The 24,848-nt window shown below is 35.9% G+C and overlaps 1 long non-coding RNA gene across 2 annotated transcripts; it reads right to left on the reverse strand.

The window, feature by feature from the left end:
• Window positions 1–1,935: 1,935 nt before the first annotated feature.
• LOC111948025 (uncharacterized) lies at window positions 1,936–7,005 on the reverse strand. 2 transcript variants are annotated; one of them, XR_002874013.2, is made up of 7 exons: window positions 6,579–7,005; window positions 6,139–6,197; window positions 5,453–5,546; window positions 5,142–5,291; window positions 4,606–4,739; window positions 2,857–2,982; window positions 1,936–2,563 (listed from the first exon to the last, which is right to left on the reverse strand). It is a non-coding gene; the product is annotated as an uncharacterized LOC111948025 (long non-coding RNA). The 2 variants fall into 2 exon arrangements; XR_013658375.1 differs by lacking the exon at window positions 6,139–6,197 and having other exon boundaries at window positions 6,579–7,001.
• Between the last annotated feature and the right edge of the window lie 17,843 nt (window positions 7,006–24,848).

Consider the following 24,848-nt stretch of genomic DNA (forward strand, 5'->3'; position numbering starts at 1 on the left):
CGAGTGTGCAAGATGTTTGATGCTAGCTTTATGTTTGATGTCAGAGCTGTTTTAATTAGATCAGGAGAGAGTTAGTGTTGTTGATTGTTAAAAAGTTGAATGTTTCACAAATTATTGATAATGTTCTTAATGCATGCCTTTGTGAGTCTTGAGCATTAATTTATTGCCAGATACTTAGGAAAAAATAAGGGACAGTTTGTAGACATGTGATTTTTCTCTAAACAGAATAAAAAGATATGAAAGGTGTTATTTTTTTAATGCAATGATTTACAACCAACGGAAAATGTATTGAAAATAGCTTACATTTGACATCCTAAAATGAGAGGACAGAAAACTCTCCAAAAAAGAAATCCTGTTTTTGGTGTTTTTAACCTGTTGTTGTAGCATTTTTCTTAAGAAGGAGGATATTTATGAAGACTATTAAGATTAAACTGCGTTTCTTTATTTAAATCATTGTGAATCAGGAGAAGACACAAAATTGCCACTGGAAAAAGCTTATAGGTTTGACGTTGAAACTTTGCAGCAATCCACAAGCTCCCTGTTTTGTCCATGCTAATCCACCTACTTGTAAACAAATTGATCCATTTATGTCTTTGTTTTCATTATCTGAGCTGGCATCTTGTTCAAAACTATAGAACTGGATAGCTCCAATATTGCTTGCCATTTCTGTTGCACCAGTGATGTTAGGTTGGAGGTTTGAGGGGCTGAAAGTTAGCGGGAGAGGATGTAAACAGATGAATGATGGGAAGGGTGCAGGCTTACTCCGAGCCAACAGTCCCGCCCACAACTCAGAGGTGAAATTCCAATGCACTACTGCCACTCTGCAGAAACTGTCCCAAAACACAACACAGGTTTGTTGATTTTGGCTAAAAAAGACATAATTATAATTTAAAGATCCCTGGGAAAGATTTTTAAAGTAGATCAAATTACGATCAGAGTGGAACTGGTCTTTGCAGGCAAAACCTTTAATTTTTAAAGCCACTAACTTAAGATTTGGTGGGTGTAAAGAAGCAAATGCTTTTGTTTCCAATATAGCATATCAATGAATGTCTGTGCAATTGAATTTCTCAATTACACACGGCCTATTCTGGGTCGGTCATGCATAAGTCAAATACTGTTTTGTTTAGGAAGGACAAGAGCGATGGAAGCACAGAAAAGCAAATGAACCAAAAACAGACGGGCTCTTTAGGCAGTTGCTGCCAAATGTGCTAAAATCACTGAATCTTGGCTGCAGGATGCTCGAACACCTGTGACCATTGATATGGTTGGTGGCCCCATGCAAAAGAGGAGGAAATTGAGTTAATTAAATACAGGGACAAATAACTTATGGTAAGTGATTCAGCAAGAACTGGCAGATGAGGATGATTTGCTAAAAGCAATGCGGCTGGTTTTCTTTAGACATTTTATGCTCAAGAAACACATCAAGTCAAGTTAAATTATTATGGGTCACATGCATGTGAATCTGCGCCTTGGTAGGTCTACTGTCAGGTTAAACACTCAGGAGACAAAGTAACATCTGTAAACTAAAAATCATAAGTGGATAAGCAGAACTGATGGCCATCAGAGGGACTTCATGGTGTGAATGGAATCAGTGTTGCAGTAGACATGATGACAGACCGTGGCTACACTGTCAGAAAAAATGTGCAAAATTTGTACCTTTAAAGGTACAATGGCTTGTCACTGGGGCAGTACCCTCAAGGGTACAAATGTTGTACCCTTTCATATAGGTGCGCATCTGTACCCTTTCAGTATGTACCTTTCAAAGGCAAATATGTACCTCTGTGGACTAAATTGTACCTTATAGTGCTATGGTACCATAATGTACCTTTAAAAAAGGTACAAATTTGTTCTTTTAAGGGTACTGCCCCAGTGACAAGCCTTTTGTACCCTATGATGGCAAATTTGTACCAGATACAGCACATTAAAAGACCAGTATAATGTTTATCACATTTATTAAACATTCAAAAAAATTACAATTCTGACATTTCACAGTATTTACAGTGTCACAACAGGATGCATATATTTACAATTAGCAATTTTACAATAATGAAAAATCTATATTTTTCCTTCAGTTCACATTGCATTCATTGTAACTATAACCTTAACATTTGATCAATTGTAAACAGCACATAGCACTTCAGTTACCATTTTTAAACCATGAAATAAAACTTGTGACATTAACAAAAGAAGCATTAGACCTCATTTTAAGTACATCTTTCTACTGCATTCTACATTTTCTAAAAATAGATAATAAAAAAGTAAACTTATAAACAAGTTTAAATGCATAATTTAAATAATAAAATGCATAAATGTGATTAAGATAATATTGATACGAATTCTAAAAAGAAGAACTATAAAACACACTAAAGATTACGTTTATGTCAATACCTAGTAGATCCTCTGCAAGCATCTCTTCTCTTCTCTTGATTCTTTGGAGACTTTGGCTAATGGAGCTTTTCTTTGAACAAGCTCAAGCACCTTTGGCACAATACTGGTAAACGCCGTCCTTGAAGCGCTGGCTTAAACTGACAGGTGATGGATGCATTCGGTCAACTTCATCAAACTGAAAATTTAAAAAAAAATTAGAAAATTAATCATTCACTTTAACTAAAACAAACAAAAGACAAAACATTCTAATATTCTTTTTTGCCTCTTTCATTGCCATTTCCCTTTAGTGATCTCATTGTATAAATATTACTTGGCTTGAATGACTATATATTTATATATGGGTTTAGAAAATTACAATGTTTTTACAATTGAGTTAAAGCTGTTAATGATCATTTTAGCAGATGTCTCAGCTTATATTGACATTCAAAATGTATTTTAAGCTGAGAACTGATTTAAAATGTCACTGACCCCTGAGGTTGTCTTCAAGAAAGGGTACTTCTTTGGTATATCCTCTCGCACCTTGCTGTACTGGATATGCAGGACATTCACATGACCTTCAACGGATGATGCATCCTCACCAATGACAGCAACCACCTTTTGGATCAAATTTAAAAGTCCATATTAATAATAAAAAAATACAACTGCAAGCACTGATTACTGGGGTTAAAGCACTTTGAGATGATGTTTAAAGACAGTTTGTGCAGAGTGGTTTGGAGTTGATCAGAAATTAACTTCTGAGTTGTAGGCGGGGCTATTGACACAGTAGTAACCCTCTGCTGATGTCCGATCATCCCTTTGTTTACGCCCTCTCCCGCTAGCTTACAGTCCTTCCAACCTAAAACTAACATTAGTGGTGAAACCAAAATGGTGAGCAATATTGAAGCTTTCCGGCCATAGTTTAGATCAAGCTCAGACAAGTATGATGAAGATGTTAATGGATCTGTTTGTCTGCAAGTGGACGCATCAGAATAGAGCAGAGCAGAGGGACTCAGACCCACCTCATTTCATGTGGTGCGTCACAATAGAGATCTTCCTCAAACTGCATTTATTTTGTCTGTTCCTGATTCATCCCAATTTGAGTGAATACTCAGATGTGCAGTTTTAAACGTGTTCTTTTAAACGCGCCCATCATGAGAAAAATACTGCGACATGTTAAAATGGGGGACCCACTCCAATGAAAGTTATTTTTTAAAATGTGGCATTATTATGATGACATCGTTATAAGATTTAAGAATAAAACTGTTTCTCAATATTTATTTTCTCAAATTGGGATGAATCAGGAGCAGATGAAAAGATGTAATTTGAGAAAGCTAGCTACATTTGGCAGGCCACAAGCTCCCTGAATGAAGACAAGCGGAGCGCTTGTCTTCATTCTCCTCGTCTGAGTTGGCATCTGGCTCACATCTATAAGGCTGGATAGCTCCAATATTGCACGCCAATTCTGTTGCTTGGGGGTTGTGAGGGACTGTAAGGTAACGGGAGCGTAAACAATGGCATGATGGGAAATTAAGGCTGGTTAACTCTGCAAAACAGTCCTGTCAAGAACTTGAAGGTGAATTCCAATTGAACTGCAGAAACCATGTCCCAGAAAACATTTTTCCCTCTCAAAAACTGCATAGTCAATGTCTGTCTTTGTATAATAATAATGGATTGGATTTATCTGCGCTTTTCAAGACACTCAAAGCGCTTACAGTGTGTCCATTATTCATTCATACTTGGTGATGGTAAGCTACTGTTGTAGCCACAGCTGCCCTGGGGCAGACTGACAGAGGCGTGGCTGCCATTTCGCGCCTACGGCCCCTCTGACCATCACCGGGGTCATTCATGCACATCCACACACCAGTGGAGCCACACTGGAGGCAAGGAGGGTGAAGTGTCTTGGCTGGTGGGAGCGGGGATAGAACCGCCAACCCTTCGGTCATTGGACGACCCGCTCAACCACCTGAGCCACTGTCGCCCGTATAGTCAATATCTTGTTAATTATGCAGAGCTTTGTTGAAGGAAATACAGAAGAATTATATGTTTGTATGATGAGGACAGCATTCCAGAATGTATTCAATGTGTTGTGACTTACTCGGTGCAATCTGCTGTTTCCCTAGAAAACTTTAAACTAGTTTGGATGATCTGACTTACTGCACTGTTTGACAACTAAACTGAATTGGAAAGACAGCCTGACTTTGAATGCTTGAAATGACTGTGAAAAGATTATTTACTTACTTTGGCAAGAGAGGTGTCTTCAAGTCTTCGTCTTGTTGTAGGACTGTGTTGTAATATTATGGTGTCATCTGAGTCCACTTCAAAATCTCCACTTGAACTGGTATTGCAGCTCTTTGCAGGACAACTCGGCTGATCTGTCAAAGTATTAAAGCTTTCAGTTACTGTAATATTTAAATTAGTATGATAGCAAAAACAAAAAAAGTAAAAACAAAGATTTTTAAATACTGACCGACTTAACAGTTTAGCAGATTTGTTATCTTGTCTAAGACAGCAATAGGATAAAAAAACTCATACTTATTTGCCCGTATTTTGTTCCCCACACTATCCTGTCAAATAAATCATTAACCCTCAGACTCCTATTGATGCAAATATACAATCAAAACTCTTCAGCTCAAAAATGTTCTTAATTTAGCATGTACTTGAAAGCAAAAACACAGATTATTTCCCTTGGAAATAAATTCAGGCATCAAAGGGGAATTTACCCAAAACCATCTAAAACAAAATAGATAAATTACAATTTAAAAGAAAAACTTCACCTTCTGGATTTGTATCTTCGGCCAGACAAATTTCCAACGCACCAAGGTTTGGGTTTTTCAACAGGAGATCAGAAACCTGCTCATCAACTTCTGTCTTTGAGTCATCAAACACTCTCAAGTCCAAGGTTGGGATGTTGAACTTTTTGGCAGCTGTGAACAAAGCAAAATTATGTTTAGAATGCAGCACAGAAATTATCTTTAAATTAAAAACCAATTAAAAAAATCTGTTTGCATCACAGCTGACAGTTTTTCCACAAAGTTGACTGATTCCTGTAAAGAAAAATGCTGGAAATTGTGATGTTTCCACTCACCGCATTCCCAAAAGGATTTGAAGGTCAGCTAAACTTTAAAACATTTTTTTTTTTTTTTGGCGTTCGACATGTTCACGCACAGCTTGCATCTTTCCTGGTGGGAAAAAAATAATTACAAAAAAGAAAAAACATTACAACACCAAAAGGTACCAACACAGCATTTATTCAGATCTAAGCCCTGTTCCAAATAAATTAATACATTTTAAAATAGTAATGGCAAATATACAGTTCACACTAGCTGTCACAGCAATGTTGCAGAATTTGCAGAACTGCTAAAAAAACAACACTGACAACAATGCACTGGCTTCTAAGGACCTACAGATTTATTTCTTGGAAGTTCATTTAAAAAAAATATTTTTTCCTGATTTATACATGAGTTTTTGGTTTGAGAAATCGTGACGAGTATCTGGAATCACGGACCTCCATTTAAAAAAAATAATCTCTGCAAGAGAATGATCAAAATCAACAACACAGTGATGAGCGATCATGATCATGACAACCTAAACAGTCTGTCACTGTCTTGCATTCGAGAAATGGTGGCTGCGCGCGCACAGCAGCTAAGGCAGGCTGACATATAAATGGGAAGGACCGCCATACTCTGCAGTGTAAAAAAAAATAAAGTTAAAACGTTATTGGACTCCTACACATTACAGATTAAAATGATTAACGCATTGAATTCAACGGACCTGATAAATATCAGTAGGAATTATGGAGCTGGTCGTTTCAAAAGTAGCTGGCTTCCTTACTAAGAAAGACAGAAAGAAAAAAAAGGGGGGGGGGGGGGGTAGGCAACAACAACCGGTGCATCAACGCCAGCGTACATCGGTAAAACGGCGACAGAATTATCTAGTGAAAAAATGTATATATTTCAATGTATTTAACGGAACGCGGTACAACACCAATAAAAACAACAGCTTAATTTATTTAATGGCTGCATTTAGCTGAACTTCAAACGGCTGAGGCTAACCGTTAGCAAACTCCTGCTCGTAGTTTGCAATCTCCTCACAGGCACATACACGGTGGAATAGCAGCATTCCACTACACAAACGTTATTCCTTACAGATAAAATAACCAAACCCGCTTAAAACAAGTTTCCAACTTATTTTTGAGCAATTAGCAGACTTACCTCAGTCACAGCCTCTAACTTCCTCCGTCCACAGCGGGATAACAAAATGGCGGAAGAAACGAAACTTAAGAAAGTAGAGTGGGCGTGGTCTCGCTGGTTTACTCCAACATATTTCCTCTACGTTTTTACACCTACTTAAATAAAAATTACTGATGGTAACTCCGAAAAAAGTACTCTCTCATTTTTCCTGTGTAGGTGCAAAAGCTAAAAGGTACTAATATGTACACATAATGTAACGTAGTAACAGAGGAATTTACTTTTTTATGAGAATGTATGATTAGAAAGAAAATAACTTAAATTAACAGCTCAAAGACTAGAAATTTAAATTGAATTTAGGCCAAGTTAAAGTACACCATATAAGGTTAAAAACATCAAATAATTTTGTCTACATTGTGCTTTTGCTCTAAATTAAAGGCAAAACTTAAAACAGCTCTTATATAAGTAAAACAAAAACAGGCTCACACTAATACATGTTTAAAAGTTATTATCTTGATGCTCTGCACAATCAAAATATAATGTGCTTGTGTACTGTTCAGAACTAGTCATAAAAGATGTGTGGTCTCTTAAATATATTTGGTTATTTTGTGCATCTTTTCCAAATAACCAACAACGTATTAAATGATTTTGGGTGACGTTTCATACACTTTGAATTATTACTTTTGTCACATAAGTGATTGTACCTTTGTTAGTGGAATAAAGGGTCCAAATATGGGCCCTCTGATGGTTGGAAACATATTTGTACCTTTTTTATCCTTAAATGGTACATATGAGTACCCTAAGGTGTAATTATGACTCACTTAGGGTACAAATTCACCATTTGTACCCTAAGTGTTCACAAACGTACCCCAACCGTACCCTTTTTTCTGACAGTGTAACAGCCACTAATCTTGCACTCACAAGGCATTTTTACCATTTGTACTGACATGATTCTTGATCTTGTCAGCTTGTTATACAAGCCCAATAGTGTTAGTCATCACTGAGGCAGACCAACAAGTGTAACTGCTGGAGAATCGGTTAATTTGTCTGACAAAAACACTAACATCAACGTCTGATGTCAAATAATTAATAGTTTAATGTTTTATACAGGACATGGGAAAATACATGAAACTGGATTAGAAATCTGTTGACCTGCACATTATTATATTCATATCATCATTTACAACAGCTGAACCCAAAGCATCCATCCATGTCCATGCAGATTTTATGGATTACAATTCAAATAATGCCGATTTTTTTCAGGACTCAGCTAAAATTATCTTTCCACTTTATGTCTTTCCAAAAGGATTTTTATTTTATTTTATTTAGGCTCATATGTCTGCTAAAATGCAGATGATTTATTGCTCCAATGGAGAACCTGTGCCAAAGAGGGGACTGGCATACCCTCATAGACTTGGCTAAAATTACACCACAGTCAATACACATGTGTAGGTGTACAAAATATGAATTGGCTTTAAGATACTTATTGAAAATTAGCTGGAAGCAATTAACCTAGTTGTCTTTCACCAATTAAAAATATAAAATTTGGCTCTTGTGCTTTTTAATTCAGAAAAGTACATCTTTAAGCAGGTTTTTTGGCATCTGTGGCTAGTCTATATGAGTGTATAAAAGTATTAAACTCAGGGATCTATTCATGTTGCTCCAACTCCTTGTGTTAATGAGAGCTTCTAACACAATTTTTAAAAGCATTTAAAGTTAGTTGTCTTGATCTTGATAATCACACATTTGTAAATTGATACTCCTTGACATTTTTTTTCATATACAAAATACTACATATAAAATTAATCTCATTACTTTTGTCTTTTCCATTGCTAAAATCCAAGAGTATTTTTTTCTTTCAGGTGATGGGACGTCGTCATTTAGGGTTATATAGGTTGGGTAAATATCCTTCTTAGACAAAACCCTTCAATCTTACAAAATGTCGTCTGTCTTTTAGGTGGTCAATTATCCACAGGGCTTTTAGCACTCTCCCTGTGCTTTGTAGACATTTTCCTTTTGCACTGCAGGCCAGGTCTTGTTAAATACCTTTTGAAAAATATCAAAAATAATCCTCACAGTTCTTTCTTTGGTCCAGATGAGAATGGATTCTTTATAGCAGGTAGATGAGGCTTCTTAAACTCCAATAAGGATGAAAACAGAATGTCTAATACTTTCATAGTGTTGGATGTTAGTGCAGTTTGTGGTTCATTTGTTTTATGTTCAGCTTATTTGAGCATTTGTCTAACTTAATTTATTGCTACAGGGAGAACTGGTCTTTGGCTTGGCCCGCCATGACCATTCTAAAGAAAGATAAATGACCATTGTTTAATTATGGGAATATCACAAATGCTACACACTGCCACCTGGACTGTGGCACAATGGGTACTGCATTGAGTTTATGACCGTTAAATTACAGGCTTAATCTCAGACCAAATGTCAAGGGTATTTAACTGTTAAATCATGTTGTGAATTAGCAATTCTAGAAAACTGAAGGTAGATGAAAGATCACAAAAACTTTGTTTGAGCACTTTAACCTTGGATTCAACTCAACTCAACTCAACTTTATTTATAAAGCACTTTAAACAGAACAAGGTTCACCAAAGTGCTGAACAATACAAAAATTAATAAAAGCACATAAAAATATAAAGCATAAAACACATAAAATAGGTCCGGATCCCAACTCAGTTAAAAGCCAAAGTGAAAAAATATGTTTTAAGAGCAGATTTAAACATACTGAGTGAGTTTATCTGTCTGAGGTACAGGGGCAATTCGTTCCAGATTTTTGGTCCGAAGACTGAGAAGGCTCGGTCACCTCTCAGTTTTCTCCTGGTCTTCGAGACAACCAGCTGTGTCTGATTTGTTGACCTAAGGGAGCGGGGGGGATTGTACACCTGAATCAGGTCAGACAAATATTTTGGGGCGAGTCCATGGAGACATTTAAAAACAAATAGGAGAATTTTAAAATCAATGCGTAAGCGAACTGGGAGCCAGTGAAGAGATGCTAAAATGGGAGTGATATGTTCTTGTTTCCGTGTACCAGTTAGAAGACGGGCAGCTGCATTTTGGACTAACTGCAAACGAGCAAGTAATTTCTGGGAAAGCCCAACATAGAGAGCATTACAGTAGTCCAAACGTGTTGAAATAAAAGCATGGATTAAAATCTCAAAGTCATGGCGGGAGAGGAGAGGTTTAACCTTGGCCAGTTGTCTCAGGTGAAAAAAACTGGATTTCACCACTAAGTTTATATGAGCATTAAAAGTTAAATTGCTATCCAGTTTCACACCTAGACTTGTTGCTGTCTGTTTCAGGTGATCATTTAAAACGCCTAAGTCGACATGTGCCTTAGAGACATCACTTGGACCAAATAGCAGAACCTCTGTTTTTTCCTGGTTTAAGTGCAGGAAGTTACATGACATCCATGTCTTAATGTCATCAAGACATTCTAGTAACTGGTGAGCAGAATATGCTTCTTCCTGTTTTAACGGTATGTAAATCTGACTGTCGTCAGCATAGAGGTGGAATGAAATCCCGTGTTTGCGGAGAATAGACCCAAGTGGAAGCAGGTACAATGAAAAAAGAAGAGGCCCCAGAACAGAGCCCTGAGGTACACCACATGTGAAAGTTGCTCTACGGGATTCTGCACGTCCAAGACGGACACAGAAGCTCCTCTCATTTAAATAAGATCTGAACCATTCTAAAGCACTACCTCGAAGACCCACCCAGCTTTCCAGGCGAGACAAAAGGATTTGGTGGTCAACTGTGTCGAATGCAGCTGCCAGATCGAGCAGAACCAAAACAACATGGTGACCGGCATCCGTTGCTAGAAAAATGTCATTTGAAACCCTCAATAGCGCAGACTCGGTACTGTGACGGGGTTTAAATCCTGACTGAAACACCTCAAGGATGCTGTTCTCCTCTAAAAACGTTGTTAACTGGCAGTACACAATTTTCTCCAAAACCTTCGAAAGGAAGGGGAGCTTAGAAATTGGTCTAAAGTTTGACAAAATGGAGGAGTCCAGGCCAGGCTTTTTAATAAGTGGTGTTACTACTGCATGTTTGAAGCACGAAGGCACACTCCCATGAATTAAACTGCCGTTAATTAAATCGAGAACATAGGGAGCCAGAGTGGGAAACACTTCTTTAAAAAGACGAGGTGGAACTGGATCATTGGGAGATCCTGATGGCTTCATCTGACTAATTAATTTTTCCAAGTAAGACAGACTGACATGCTCAAACCGGTGGAGAACAGTAGAACATGAGGTGGAGACGGAGTGACTGAAAGAGGGGGGGCTAATGAGGGTCCTAATGTTCTTGATTTTATCAATAAAAAAGGTCATAAACATCTCACAAACCTCAGTTGAGTTCTCAAGAGAGACCGGTTGTGGAACATTTAAAACAGAGTTAATGGTTTTAAATAAAACCCGAGGATTGTGCTGGTTGCTTGCAATGATGTCTGAAAAATGTTTAGTTTTAGCAGCCTTCATGGTCTTTTGATAAGATCGCCAGCTGCCTCTCAACAACTGGAAGGAAACTTGCAGCCGGTCTTTCTTCCATTGCCGCTCGGCTCTCCTGCACTCTCGCCTGACGGCACGAGTGGTCTCATCTAACCAGGGCTCAGACCTCAACCTGGAAAGCCTTGTTTTTAGTGGAGCTACACTGTCTAAAACAGTTTGACAGGTTGAATACAAGCAGGATGACATGTTCTCAACATCTGAATTGCAGCTCTGATGTTCTGGTAAAATGATGGTAGAGTTAAAAGCTGCAGAGAATTGTGCGGCCGTATGGGAGTTAATAGTGCGACTGCATAAAAAAGGGGCTGGAAATTTAACTGTGTGACATGGCAGCTGTACATTAAACAAAACAGGTGTGGTCAGAAAACAAAGCATCACAGATTTCAAGGTCGAAAGTTGTTAAGCCATGGGTTAAAATTAAGTCAAGTGTGTGACCATGTTCTTGCGTAGGGGCAGACACAAGTTGAACAAGATTAAAAGAGTTGATAAGATTCAAAAAGTCTCTGGCCGGTGCTTTATCAGGACAGCAGACATGAATATTAAAATCCCCAACTATCAAAATTCTGTAATATTTTGGCATTATTCCAGCCAAGAACACAGCGAAATCATCAATGAAGTCCTTGTTGTATTTTGGCGGCCTGTATATAACAGCACAAAACAATGAGAGAGCAGGGTCTAGTTTAAAGACGCTTGCCTCAAAACTAGAGTAGGTCTTTGTTAAAGTCACCTGTTTACAGTTGTAGCTGGTCCTGTAGACGGTGGCCACACCCCCTCCTCGACCTGACGATCTAGGAGCGCTTAAATATGAGCAATCCGGTCGTAAAAGTTCAGTGAAAGCGCTACTGTCGTCTCCAGAGATCCAAGTTTCAGTTACATAAAGGAAATCCAGTCGATGGGTGACGAAGAAATCCTTTAGGATGAAGGTTTTGTTGGCTAGCGATCTAGCGTTCACAAGCGCCATCCTAGCCGGGATTGGAGTGCCTTCATTGGCAGAGCGCGAGGAAGCTGCCGCAGGTTGTGGAGGCCTCTCCCCCGCTTGCGGAGGTACGGCAAGGTGGGTCGACGGCCCCGCAGCTCCACGTCCACGCCGACCAGAGAAACCAAACAGGGAGCGACCGGGTCCGTACAACGTACAGCTTTCAGTTTCACCAGTAAACCGCTACGTCTCCCTCGCCGCCTGCGCCGCCATCGCGGAAGCGGAGCACGATACAGGTGAGCTGGTATGCTTGAGAAAAGCGGGGGACAGCGCGATTCTTGCCCGGGGAATTTAAGTTGAAGCGGATTTTGAAACGGGTTTCTGAAGGGGGGACGTAGATTCAGAAGAGTTTGGCGATCGTAGATCAGCAACAAGTTGACATTCGTCACTAAAGTCAGTAAACAAAGCGCAAATACAAACAACACTCGTAGAGACAGAAGGCTAGCCAAGCACACCGGCGCCATCTTGACTACTGATTAAATCATTCAGTAGTATAAGGGACCCAGTTTTGTTCAAGCTGCCTCCAAACTGTAATACATGATTACTTGCTATTGTTCCAAAAAAGTAATCTCTTGCTCTACAATGTTAGTCTTTCAGAATTGTAATCTATTACATGAATCCAGCAATTTGCTTTTTTTTTTTTTCAGAAGAAGATTGGCATCTGTAATTGTACATTTCCTACACTTTATTTTTAATTTCTATAGGTGAATTCAGACTGAAGTCTGCCGGTACAGTCCGAGTCCACTTGATTTGGTCCAGATCGAGTCCTGAGCCAGACCATTTGGTCTGTTTTCAGACTGCTGTAAAGCGGACTTTTCTGTTATGAATCTAAGCTTGTAAACAAAAACACATGACTGAAGATCTCTTTGCCAGGAGTTATTAGGGTGGGGCAAAGAGCGGTTCCTTTTCCCGGACCAGGTTCTAATTGGATGTATCCAGACTGAAAATTTGTTCTGGATTATCCTATCATTAGTCGTCATAAAGATAGGAAAATGCAATGTTTGACTTAAATTTGTTTTCTTTTTAAGACAAATAAATCTGCGGTTGCAGGAGGATCTTATTTGGCACAGGGTGTATTTTGTTTTGAAAGGAACTTGTATGTGCTGCTGTCAAAAGTAAAGAAGTTAAAGTTGTTATTTATAGTAAAATATGGCACCCTAATAATTCAGTTATTGTTAAAAATGTAAAAGCTATTTTTAAAAAATGGCCTTTTGGCCACATAAACATGAATTAAGTGTATTTTTCTAAAAGGTTGAGTGTAGGCAGCTCTCGCTGGATTTTCGTCAGTAAGGAACTTGACCAAATGGCTCTTTTGGTGTTAAATGTTGCAGACCCCTGGTCCCTGATTACAGATTACTTCTGGGAATGAAGGGAAAATGTAGATTAAACAGGGAACCTGAGGCCTGCTGACTTGATGTCAATTTGTTAAAATATGATATGCTGTAAAGACTGTTTTTCTCTAGAATTCATAAAGTAATGTTTCTGTTGATTTTTCTTTGTCTTCTTTTATAATAGTTTTCCTGCAGATGATATTTTCATAGGTTCTTGTAGTACTCGATATAAAAATTAATGTACAACACAAATAAAAAAAATCTGTAGAATAAATGTTCAACACAATAAGCAGAACATTGATAATGGTTGCTTTGAAAAAGATGCCCATACAAGGACACGACTTTACAAGATCATGAGGAACTTATTGAACTGACACAAATATCATGGTTTGAAGCTAAGCTTTGCTGATCTTTCTTTGGACAGCTTTTGGTTGACTGCTGCCAAGGAGGTTCCCATTGTGGCCAACAAAGCTATTTTGACAGTGCTCCAATTTTTTACAACGCATCTGTGTAACCTGAGTTTTTCAAGCCTGACTGTGATTTAAAAAAAGGGAAAAAAAGAAAAGAGATGGAGAACTGTTGAGGAAAAAAACTTTTGTGTTTTTTTTTTTATTCATGCCCCTTATCACACAAAGTGTCATTGTGTCATTTTATTTCAAAACTGTAAATTCTCTGTAAATTGTGCACAGCTAAAAATGTCAATATCAAATATATCCATGAGTTCTAGAGTTCAGTTTTGATGCATTTAGTGTGACTACAATGTTCATAGTCATGAAAATAAAGAAAATTCTTTGAATGAGAAGCTGTGTCCAAACTTTGGGTCTGTACTGTATATAGAATGATTTTTATGGATTCTGAATTTTAGAGAAAAACTACAAGAAAACTACAAGAATATGTATATGTATATATATATATATATATATATATATATATATATATATATATATATATATATATATATATGTATATATATATATATGTATATATATATATATGTATATATATATATATGTATGTATATATATATATATATATATATATATATATATATATATATATATGTATATGTATATATATATATGTATATATATATATATATATGTATATATATATATATATATATATGTATGTATATATATATATATATATGTATGTATATATATATGTATGTATATATATATGTATGTATATATATATATATGTATATATGTATATATATATGTATGTATATATATATGTATGTATATATATATATATATGTATATATATATATATATATGTATATATATATATATATATATGTATATATATATATATGTATATATATATATATGTATATATATATATATATATATATATATATATATATATATATATATATATATATATATATATATATGTATATGTATGTATATATGTATATGTGTATATATATGTATATATGTATATATGTATATATATGTTTATATGTATATATATATGTATATATGTTTATATATATGTATATATATATGTATATATGTATATATATATATATACATATATATATGTATATATATGTGTGTATATATATATATATACTGTTTTCTTCTTCTTTAATTTGTTTAAGTTAAACACATTTTAAAGGCATTGGGCTTTTTTTGAATCTCCAGATTCAAAAATATGATGGACAGACAATAACCCAAAGGCACAGCACCTTTTACTACTGAATCAAAAGCCCGAAGAGGCAGATCAAAAGAATGGCCATCATAAAGGCCATGTAAATCATGAATATCAAAAAATATCAAATGGAATTAGCTAAATCTTTAAAGAAATTTTTGTTTCTAATCAGCTAAAAACAAACAAACTGTCAAGCAGTGGTCTCAGAGGATAAGTAATGGGCTTTAACTCATCTCCCTTGAAGGAAAGTAAATGTTGTGCTTTAGCATTTAATAGAGGATTACGGTTGAAAAAGTATTGCTTCCTTTTACACTTGTCAATAGATTAGAATCACTTAATGGGAGGCATTTATTGCTCAATAGCAGTAAACAGATTATGTTGTATCTACAGCATAGAGGCTTATATTTGAGTCATTATTAAGCAAAAAATGTAAGCAAAAAAGTCAAAAAAATATTTTGGTTAACTTTAACAAAGAGTCCAGTTGAGAAGAAACGTGAAGTTGTTTAAAAATGTGTAACAGTTTTTTGGCAATATGACAGATTTTAGTGGTTGGAGTCAAAGAAAAGCAGCCCAAAGCTGCACACAGCTCTGACTGAACTACATATTGGTGGAAATGGCCAGAAGGAGGCTTTGCAGGTTATTTATTTGGTAGTGGACAGAAACACAAACAATGGCGTTGTTCAACAAAGAGGAAATAATTACTGATTGACTCAATGAAATGCAGATCGGAGCTCATTTGAACGGGGGGGGGGGTTAACCATAACCACTCCAAACATCTTTTTCTCCATTGTAAAAAGTGTTTCCAGTGGTGTTTTAATATATGACTATGACTTTTTTAGCTACAATGAAAAACCTGTGATGTTTTCTAGGACATAGTTTCTGCAGAGTTGCAGTAGTTCATTAGAAATTCATCTCAGAGTTGTGGGCAGAACTGTTGGAGTGGAGTAAGCTTGTCCCCATTTCCCATCATTCCTCTGTTTACATCCTCTCCCACTGTCTTACAGGCCCTCACGAATCCAACATGACATTAGTGAGCAATAAACATGGCCATATGCCAGTTGGGATGTGGAAAATTATTACGTTAATGAATATATCTGTCAACAAGTGGATGCATCACAATGGAGCAGGACAGGGGACTTGAGGCCTGCTGATTATAAATTGTAGCTTTTTTATACAGCATTTTTTTTCTTTTGTTCCTTATTCACAATGATTTGAATTAAAAAAAGAAATCCGAAGAAAAACAATTTTAATTTTAATTTTCTTTATATATGTCCTCCATCATAAGTAAAATGCCATAAGAAAATATCAAAAAGGACAAAAACACAAATTTCTTCTGTCTGTGTCTTCAAAAGTAGAAATGAAACTGGAAAATGCAGCCCAACTTCTAATCACTGAAAATATCAAAACAGATTTTTCTTTCTTATTTGGCATCAAAGCTTTAGCTAATTTTTTACCATTTCCGGTAAACTGTGGTTTCTATTTTAACACCAGATCAATATTTCTTAACACAATCAAACTCAACTACTTTTCTTTTGCAAAAATAATACATTAAATTAAATAATTACTGTTGCACATCTCTGGTTGTGTTGAACAAACGTGCAACCTGATAAATTGTAGCTTTTTTGTGCAATGCAACTGTCAAGTCTTTGCTTGGTTTGCGTTGTCTTGTGACTGGTTCTGCAGTTTGTCTTTATTCAAGTGAAGACACTTTTATTTAAGGAGTTTTGAATTCCCTAAACTTCACAGTAGCAGCTGAATGCACCACCTACCATCTGTGGGTGGTGCATTCGACCACCTTGGAGGGACTTTTGCTTCATCCCACACATGAAAAAGTTGTTTGTCATTACTCAGAACTCTGTTCCATCTATAACCTTGGTCACACAACATAAGATCTGATGGATAAAGACTGCAGCCTTTGAGATTTTCTGTATTTATCCCAGAATGCTTTGCAGACTCTTGCCTTCTAGACAGGAGACAGTAAACACTGACATCTAAAGGTGCGTTTGAAGCCAGGTAACACAGTCATCCATGACAATAAGACACAAGGTAAAGAAACGATAATAGTACTTTTTCTACAACTCAATAAGAATTTCTGTATTATTGATAGTTAGATATTTATCTTTTAAAGTTATTTATGAACTAAAAAATTCTCAGTTCTCCAACAATTAGGATATTTTTTTGTATGAAGTGGTTTATATAAAAAAATTGTGATATAATCAGGTAAATATTAATCATTTCACCTTGATCTCCTGTAGGTCAATTAAGTTTAGCTTTAGTTAACATTAGTATAAACAGAGCATCGCAGAGCTGGAGTGAAGGCCAACTCTGCTGAGGCATGTTGCTCCATGGGCAGGTACAGCATGTCTGAAGTTTAAAGCAACCAGATTTTCATTCTCAGTGGTTTGCTAAAAAAAAAAAAAAAAAAAACTATTTGTCTTTAAAACTCATATGATATACCATATTTTCTGGACTACAGAGTGCACCTGTACATAAGCCGCATCCGCTCTATTTTAAATATAAATGACCAAAAGTATATACAAGCTGCATCAGGCTAAAAGCTGCTAATAATGTTGAAAAATTAGATATTGACTGCATTTACAGTACGGCATGCACTTCCTGGAAAGCTAACTCGATGGCCTTCAACTTCAAACTTGCAGGATGAAGGGGCAACGATTTGAAAATAATTAACAGTTAGTAATTTGTCATCTGTGTTATATCTGCAAAAGAAAACGTAGCCTAGTCTATTCTAACCCTATTCTATGAATTTTCGTCTATCTTATTTTTGAAACTTTGTATAAGCAGTATTAAAACTTAGGAAAAAATTAGCAGCTTATACTCCAAGAAATGGTAATCAGATTAGAATTATGATGGTTGTTTGTAATTCGTACATAGATGTAAAAGAAACTTACGTTTTTTTTGTTTTTTTTACTATTAGTCTTTATTTACTCTGACAAATTCAATTTTCATGCTCCTTTTTTTTTCCAATTTTGAACATTAAACATGTTTTAAAACAGGTATGCATTTGAAATAAAGTGAAATTAAAATTGATTTAAGGAATCCAAACAAAAGTTTTTTAGAAGAGTTTTTAGATTGAATTATCTAATTTCACTCATATTCAGTGCTTTAGAGAGCAGGGCAAGACTATTGAGCATTTTTAACATTATTCTGAACATGACAAAGACATAAACCAGAGGTGAAAATATCTTGTTATCAAGAAAACAGAAGGGAAAGTAAATTGTTGGAAAAGCCACAATAAATATTTAATCTTATGTTTTAAGAGCCCAAAAGAAGAATTAGATTTAATCCTTAAATTTGTTGGTGGGAATACCTGAAACACTCACCCAGTGTTCAAAGTTCATCCAATTGCATTTTTTGTGTAAAAAAAAAAAACAAAAAAAACAAAAACAACTTCTATTCACTTTTAGTCATTTGATGCCGTGGTTTACATCAGCTGAAAAAAATCAGCAAAACAGTTTCAACATTATTCCACTCCCTTTCCAACAATCCCAAACAGGGTGGTCAAAGTATCCAAGCTACCATTTTCATAAGCACCAGCAGGTAAATCACAGCTCTGATAATGATGCCCGCAGGCAGTGTTTATTACTGTAATCCTTTCACAGAGCAAAACCTAAAGTATGCCCTTCCTGTAATCTTTCTCTTGACCCTGGACGAGGTTATGATACTTAACAGCACGCTCACGTTTGACAGTGGTTTCCAATGAGTGCAATAGGATTACCTTGACATGGAGACAGCATATTACCAATAATGATATCTATTACTCTGCAACTGTAATCCTGAATGATGAAGGACAGACTTCTGAGGTCTGTCAGAATTCCCTCTAGATCACAGGAATTCGAACAGAAAAATAGGCAGTGTAAGTGATCACATTTTGGGCAGAAATATAAAAGATCCTGTAGAAATTAAGAAAAAAAAACCTGACAAATATTTTAAAACATCAATCAGAACAATACAAACAATAGCATTGAGATTACTTCTATGGATAAAGTCAATATCCGAGAGCATGTTCTTACCAGAAAATGTGTAACAATTCAATTTCCCCCCATTTTCAATACATAATTTAGTTGATTCATAGTTAAAAACTGTGAAATGGAAGCACATCCTCACTCTGTTCTCTATTTAGCTGCATCAAAGTGACATGATCATAACCATGACTTTTCATCCATTCTGTCATTTCCTATAAATGCTTTTTCCGATGCACCTTCATTGTGGAACCCGATGTTATCCCAGCACTCATTGAGCAAAACGAAAGGCAAACCCCTGATATAGAGCCAATTTCTGGCAGGTCTTCTCACAGACAACCAACTGTGCACCCTGACACCTGCTGCTATAGACAAATAAAGATTTCGCATCAAGCTAATGTTCTGATTGTGGGAAAATTCAGAATGGAGAATGTAGTGAATGGATGCATCCAACTGGCAAACTTAACCTCTGGAGTTTGCCATGACCCCTCATTGGCAAAGAATTATCTCCAACCTGTACATTATTGAGAAGAATATGTTTCTCACCATAACCAAAAGACAGTTTATAAAAATACTACAGCTTACATGCCAAACACTTGCAGTTTTTTTAACTGTAATTTAGGGGAAAAATACATTTTACCATTTTCTTTTTTTTATTTGGGCTGGAAACTGCATTACTTAACTCTATTTTCTTGATTGGGTTTAGGAACAGCTTTAAATTTAGAAGTGGCCGTGCCACACAGCCACATACATTTTTACGCATATTGAACGGATGAAAATTAGTCATACTGTGGGTGAATATTTGTGGAAAAAGTGAGAAAAGTTGTGGTCTATACATAAAAATGTTCACTGATGTATCACGAATGAATCAGTAAAACCACGGAAGAAGTACGAATACACCACCAAAGAACAAGTAAATCAACGTAGAACATGAACTATGTGTGATTGTTGCGTTTATATTCAATACATTAGTGATTCATGCCTCAATTATGTCATTGTTATAAAAGTTATTGATTGGTGGTACATGTGTGAAGTCCATTAGACATATGTCTAAGAAGCCATCACTCCCACATCATCATTATTAAATATTGATCGTTGAGATTTTTTGGATGCAAGTTTCATCGTTATCGTTTGAAAGAAAAAATGAAAAATCTTGAAACCTGTTCCAAAAAACAATTAATGGTAAGATTTCCAACGTATTTTAGAAATGTCTCTTCTCTCGCTGTTGATAAAACTTTAAAAGAGTTGCAAAAACAAACATTTTACTCAAGATAAGTCTCAAAATAGTTGCAGGATTAGGTGTCTTAAACTCATCCTAAATTAAATTCCCAATTTAAATCTTAAAGTCAGTGTGAGAAATTAAAGAGAACTTTGTAATTACCTGTAATGTTTTTTTTAAATTATTATTATGAGCTGAATTTTTATTTTATTTTTTGTTGACACAAGGAAAATATGACACACTGAGTGTGGAAGTATAAAACACTTTTGTGTTTTTTGTTGTTTAGAGAGAAACTGAGACTCAGACGAAACAGTCATTCCCCACAGAGAGTGGAGTCTTTGAGAGTGATTGTTTGTCACCTTATCATTGCTACCATATCATGGCCTGCTCACTCTGTCTCCAAAGGCTGACGCCAATAAATTCCTTGAAGGAAAAAAAGAAGGAATAATGAGCTAACATTTGTCTTTAAGGAGAAATCAATCAAACAAACTCCAATTCTACTGCATTTCATTCAGCCACCATTAGATCAAAATCCAGGTTAAAACAAGTCTAAATCCAAGTAAAAACAAATTATACTTAAAACAAATTAGAACACGATTTCCCATTTACTAACCATCATATTAAGTAAGTTGTAAGTGTAGATTTTGAAGTATATTAAGGCGGACCTGTAGGCGGACAACTCTATGACCGTAATCCACGAGGCATAGCTTTGTAAGACATAGACTACTAAAAAAAAAGACTAATGTTCCCACAGTTTTGGGATTAACCCCTTCATGCTGTACGTCGCTAATTTGCAACATACTATCAAATCAAGGACTCCACTTAAATTAGACTCACCTTTAACCCTTGTGCTATCCTAGGCACTTTAACATTGGGAGTTGGGTCATCTAGACCCACTAGACAGTGCGCTGAACCTTTTTTTTTTCAATGATTTGTGAACCTCACTGGTGTCCATGGATTACATGAAATCTTTCCACCTTTATCCACCTTTGTCATGGTAGGGAAAACACGGCAATGTAAGGGTGGGGTCATCTAAGATAGCACAAGGGTCAATAGAAAAAAACGTAGGATTTTTTTTTTTCTTTTTGGATAAATAATTGGTAGCAAAGTTGGGCATTACGGGCTTAAGAGCAAAATCTCCAGTAGTTAAATAGTATGCTTGTTATTTGTATTCTATATATTAGGTGTTTAAAATATTTCATGTTTAAAAAAATGTTCAAAACAGTAGATAAGAATATATATAGGTTGTGTTTATATTAAACACAACCTTGACATGTAAAAATGGACTTGAGTGTCTATTTTGATGTTTAGACTACGAGTACACTGCTGTGCAGACAAGTAATTGCTGTGAAATGGACCAAAAAATTATAAATTGAAAACTCTACCAAAAAAGGGGAAAAAAAGAGAACTATATTGCTTTTTATAGTAATATTTTGCTATCACATTGGTAACCAATTTCCCTTGTCTAAAAAAGTACAAGATCATTGACCACAATTTTCACTCACAGCTTTAGAGGCATGGTGCAGCCAGAAGCCAGCTCTTTGTAAAATTTTGCTTGAGGCTCTGCTGTGGTGGAGCAGAGGTAGGCACAGCAGGGAAGCAGAGCGGTCCAAACAATCATGGAGAAAGTGCAATATGTTCTACTTCGTTACTGTCTGACAGCAGAGTTTCAGAGCTCTGCGAGTCTAAACCAGTGCAGCTAACTGATCACAGCTGTCAGTCAATCTACAGCTTTTTCTTGCAAGAAGAAAACAGCATACAGCTGTTTGTGTTTCTATGGTAACTAGATGCCATTATCCCAGCCTCAAATGTTTTCTCAGAAACCCCAGCTGGTTGGGTTTGGTCTGTCTGAATCCTTCAGTTGTGCATGTTTTCTGCAGGACGAATGAGGAAAAGAAAATGAGTCATCCAGCTGTGGGTCTGATGTGGTGTAGATTCAAGGATGTTTTCTTTGACAAGGTCGTGCAAGAGTTAAATCAGAGTTTTGCATGATGAAGAGTAGTTTACAAAGGTTAAATGACCTCTAAAAGGGAGATAAATAAATGCATACGTAACTCGGGAGGAAATATTTATTTTCAAATCCCAGTTTAGCCAAAAAATAAAATAAAAAGATAGAGATAAAGAATAAACATTTTTCTTTGCAAAAAAAAGATTTAAAAAGATCACCAAAGAAGTGTTTTCACACAACAAATCCAGGAGAATAGTTGTTTTTAAATTATTTTGATGTGAAATCTAATGCTGCGTTCACACTGATCGCGATTCGCTCATCAAATTTGCGTCAGACGCCTCTGTCTCTTTCAACGTCCAGAAATAAGCTCATAAACTTGACGCCTCAGATTTGTGAGGGAGGAGCTACCATCAAAACGTTATACCTTATTTTTAATGCATTTACAAGATACAGGTGATGTTAAGAGATGTTTTTTTTTATTATTGTTATTTTTATTTTAAAGAGTTCCACAAAACTTTTGTTAAACACGTCACCCTGTCTGGGTTCATGAGATCATTCAGAGATTCTCCATATACGGTGAGCTTCACCATCTACTGGAGGAGCTGTGTCCGAATGACAGCCGCTTTCAGCGCTACTTCCATCTCTCTGTGACCCCGTCCTAGGAGGGAAAAAGTCAAAGTAAGAATAAAATTAGAGGACCTTTTTGTTCAAAAGTTCACCTCTGTGGGAGTCTACGACCAGTAGGGATTACTTTCCTTTTCCTTTGCTGCTTCATTAAAAAAAAAAAAAAGAAAAACTTAAAACTCAGAATATGCTGTATGAAGGCAAGTAGTCAAAGGGTTGCATCATTTCCCTAAAACCAGATTACCAAACCTGTGGGATTACCTAGATTTATGTGAAGCTCCATTGTTTAAGGGTTCTCTGGGTAAACTAGGGATGTGAGAAAAGACAGCACTCAACCCAGGTTTATTTTTTGAGAAAGTCATTAAAAGAAAACCCTGCACACTTCAAGTGAAACAAAAGTGATAGCTTTTGAGGGCTGCGGCTAACCTTGCAGGCCTGCAATCATCACCTGACAGAACTAGCCGGCAGTACTTTATCAAGTGGGCAGGAAAAATGGCTGTGCGCTCTAAACAGGGATTTAGGGATTAGCTATCCTTTATGTGGAAAGATAAAAGAGAGGCTGGATTAGAAGAGAAATGATTAATGTTGAGTTGTGCATGGACAAAGACCAATAAATATTCAATTATAATCCTCAAGTACAATCAAGATAACAAATGCCAAGACGGAACCGGGAGACTGCGGTTCAGCGGGAGGAAAAGGATTGGCCTATATAATCTACATGTATGACAACTGCAACTTTGTGTTTGTGCATAAACTAATTTACACCACTTTTTTTTTCTTGTAAGATTTAATTAGGAAGTCAGAGTGACAACAGAGGTGAATAAAATGTAGTTTTCTTGGTGTGATCAGACAACAAAACAACAATATAGGTAAATTCACCTGTCACGTACATACAGAATTTTTAACAGCATTTTACTGCTTTGTAAATAAAAAAGTATTATATTTTCATCATTACTATATTATTTGATCTTTGTTATTTATGTTTGAATTAAAATCAGCTATAAACACTATTGACCATATTGACTAGTTGTTCTTTAAAACCCTGTTTTATGAGTTATTATTGACTTTTAAAATCAAAATTATTTTTGAACATATTGTTGCAGAAAGAAATTGCCTTTAGGTCTAATACTAGCCACAGAAGTGTACTGCTGGATATTTTCACAACAGCCTATAAACCTGCACCAGAACAAAAAAAAAGAGAAACCAGAGCTACAACAGCATCATCTCAGGGACACTTCAAACTTTCAGTTACATTAATTGGGTATTTTATGTTCATTTATCTGGTGCTATATGTGTACATGTAAGTAAGACATTTTGAATTTATTTTATGGTGCTGCTACTACAATTTATTTCTCCCACGGGTATTAATAAAGTTAATCTTAATGTTAATCTTATAAAGGACATATTATACATTTTCTAATAAAACAGAGCCAGTTATTGTCTGTAATTTGCAAACTCTGTCATTGTCTTAACTTTACCCTCAAACGATGTGGAACTTTTTGGCCTCAGTATTTGAAAGATGCAAGAAACAATATCAAGTAGTGAAGTGCTGACACTCTGTTCAACATGAAAGAAACAACTTGTGCAGTTCCTCCAATGACCATAAAGAGCAGGATTTACAAGGTAGCAAATCCGAAGGATTATCATCTTAAATTTTCAAATATATAATACATATAAAACGTATGTTTTTAAACTTATTTTAGTGTTGCTCGCTCTATCTTCTTTTATGTTCTGCACTAAAACTAACTGTTGCTCATTGTTGGGATGTTGGTGAGTTGTAGAGAGAGATCCCCGGTAAATCCAATTGCTTAACTTCATAGTTTTATGAAAAATTTAGGGTTTAGGTAATATTTGTCCACATAAGGACAACTATTACAATCTAACAAGAATAAACCTTTTTTGTTTTATTCATCGTTTTCTGTTTTTATCGTTAAAATGGCAAAAATCTACTTTAGAACTATTGTATGACAAAAAAATTATTTTTTGAAGACTAAAAATCTGAAAAAGGTGCTGTATGAAATTACTGTAAATAATCAAAAATGACTG

This window comes from Oryzias latipes, chromosome 10 (assembly GCF_053564925.1).
Source record: "Oryzias latipes strain Hd-rR chromosome 10, Olatipes_Hd-rR_3.1".
Taxonomy (NCBI): Eukaryota; Metazoa; Chordata; class Actinopteri; order Beloniformes; family Adrianichthyidae; genus Oryzias; species Oryzias latipes.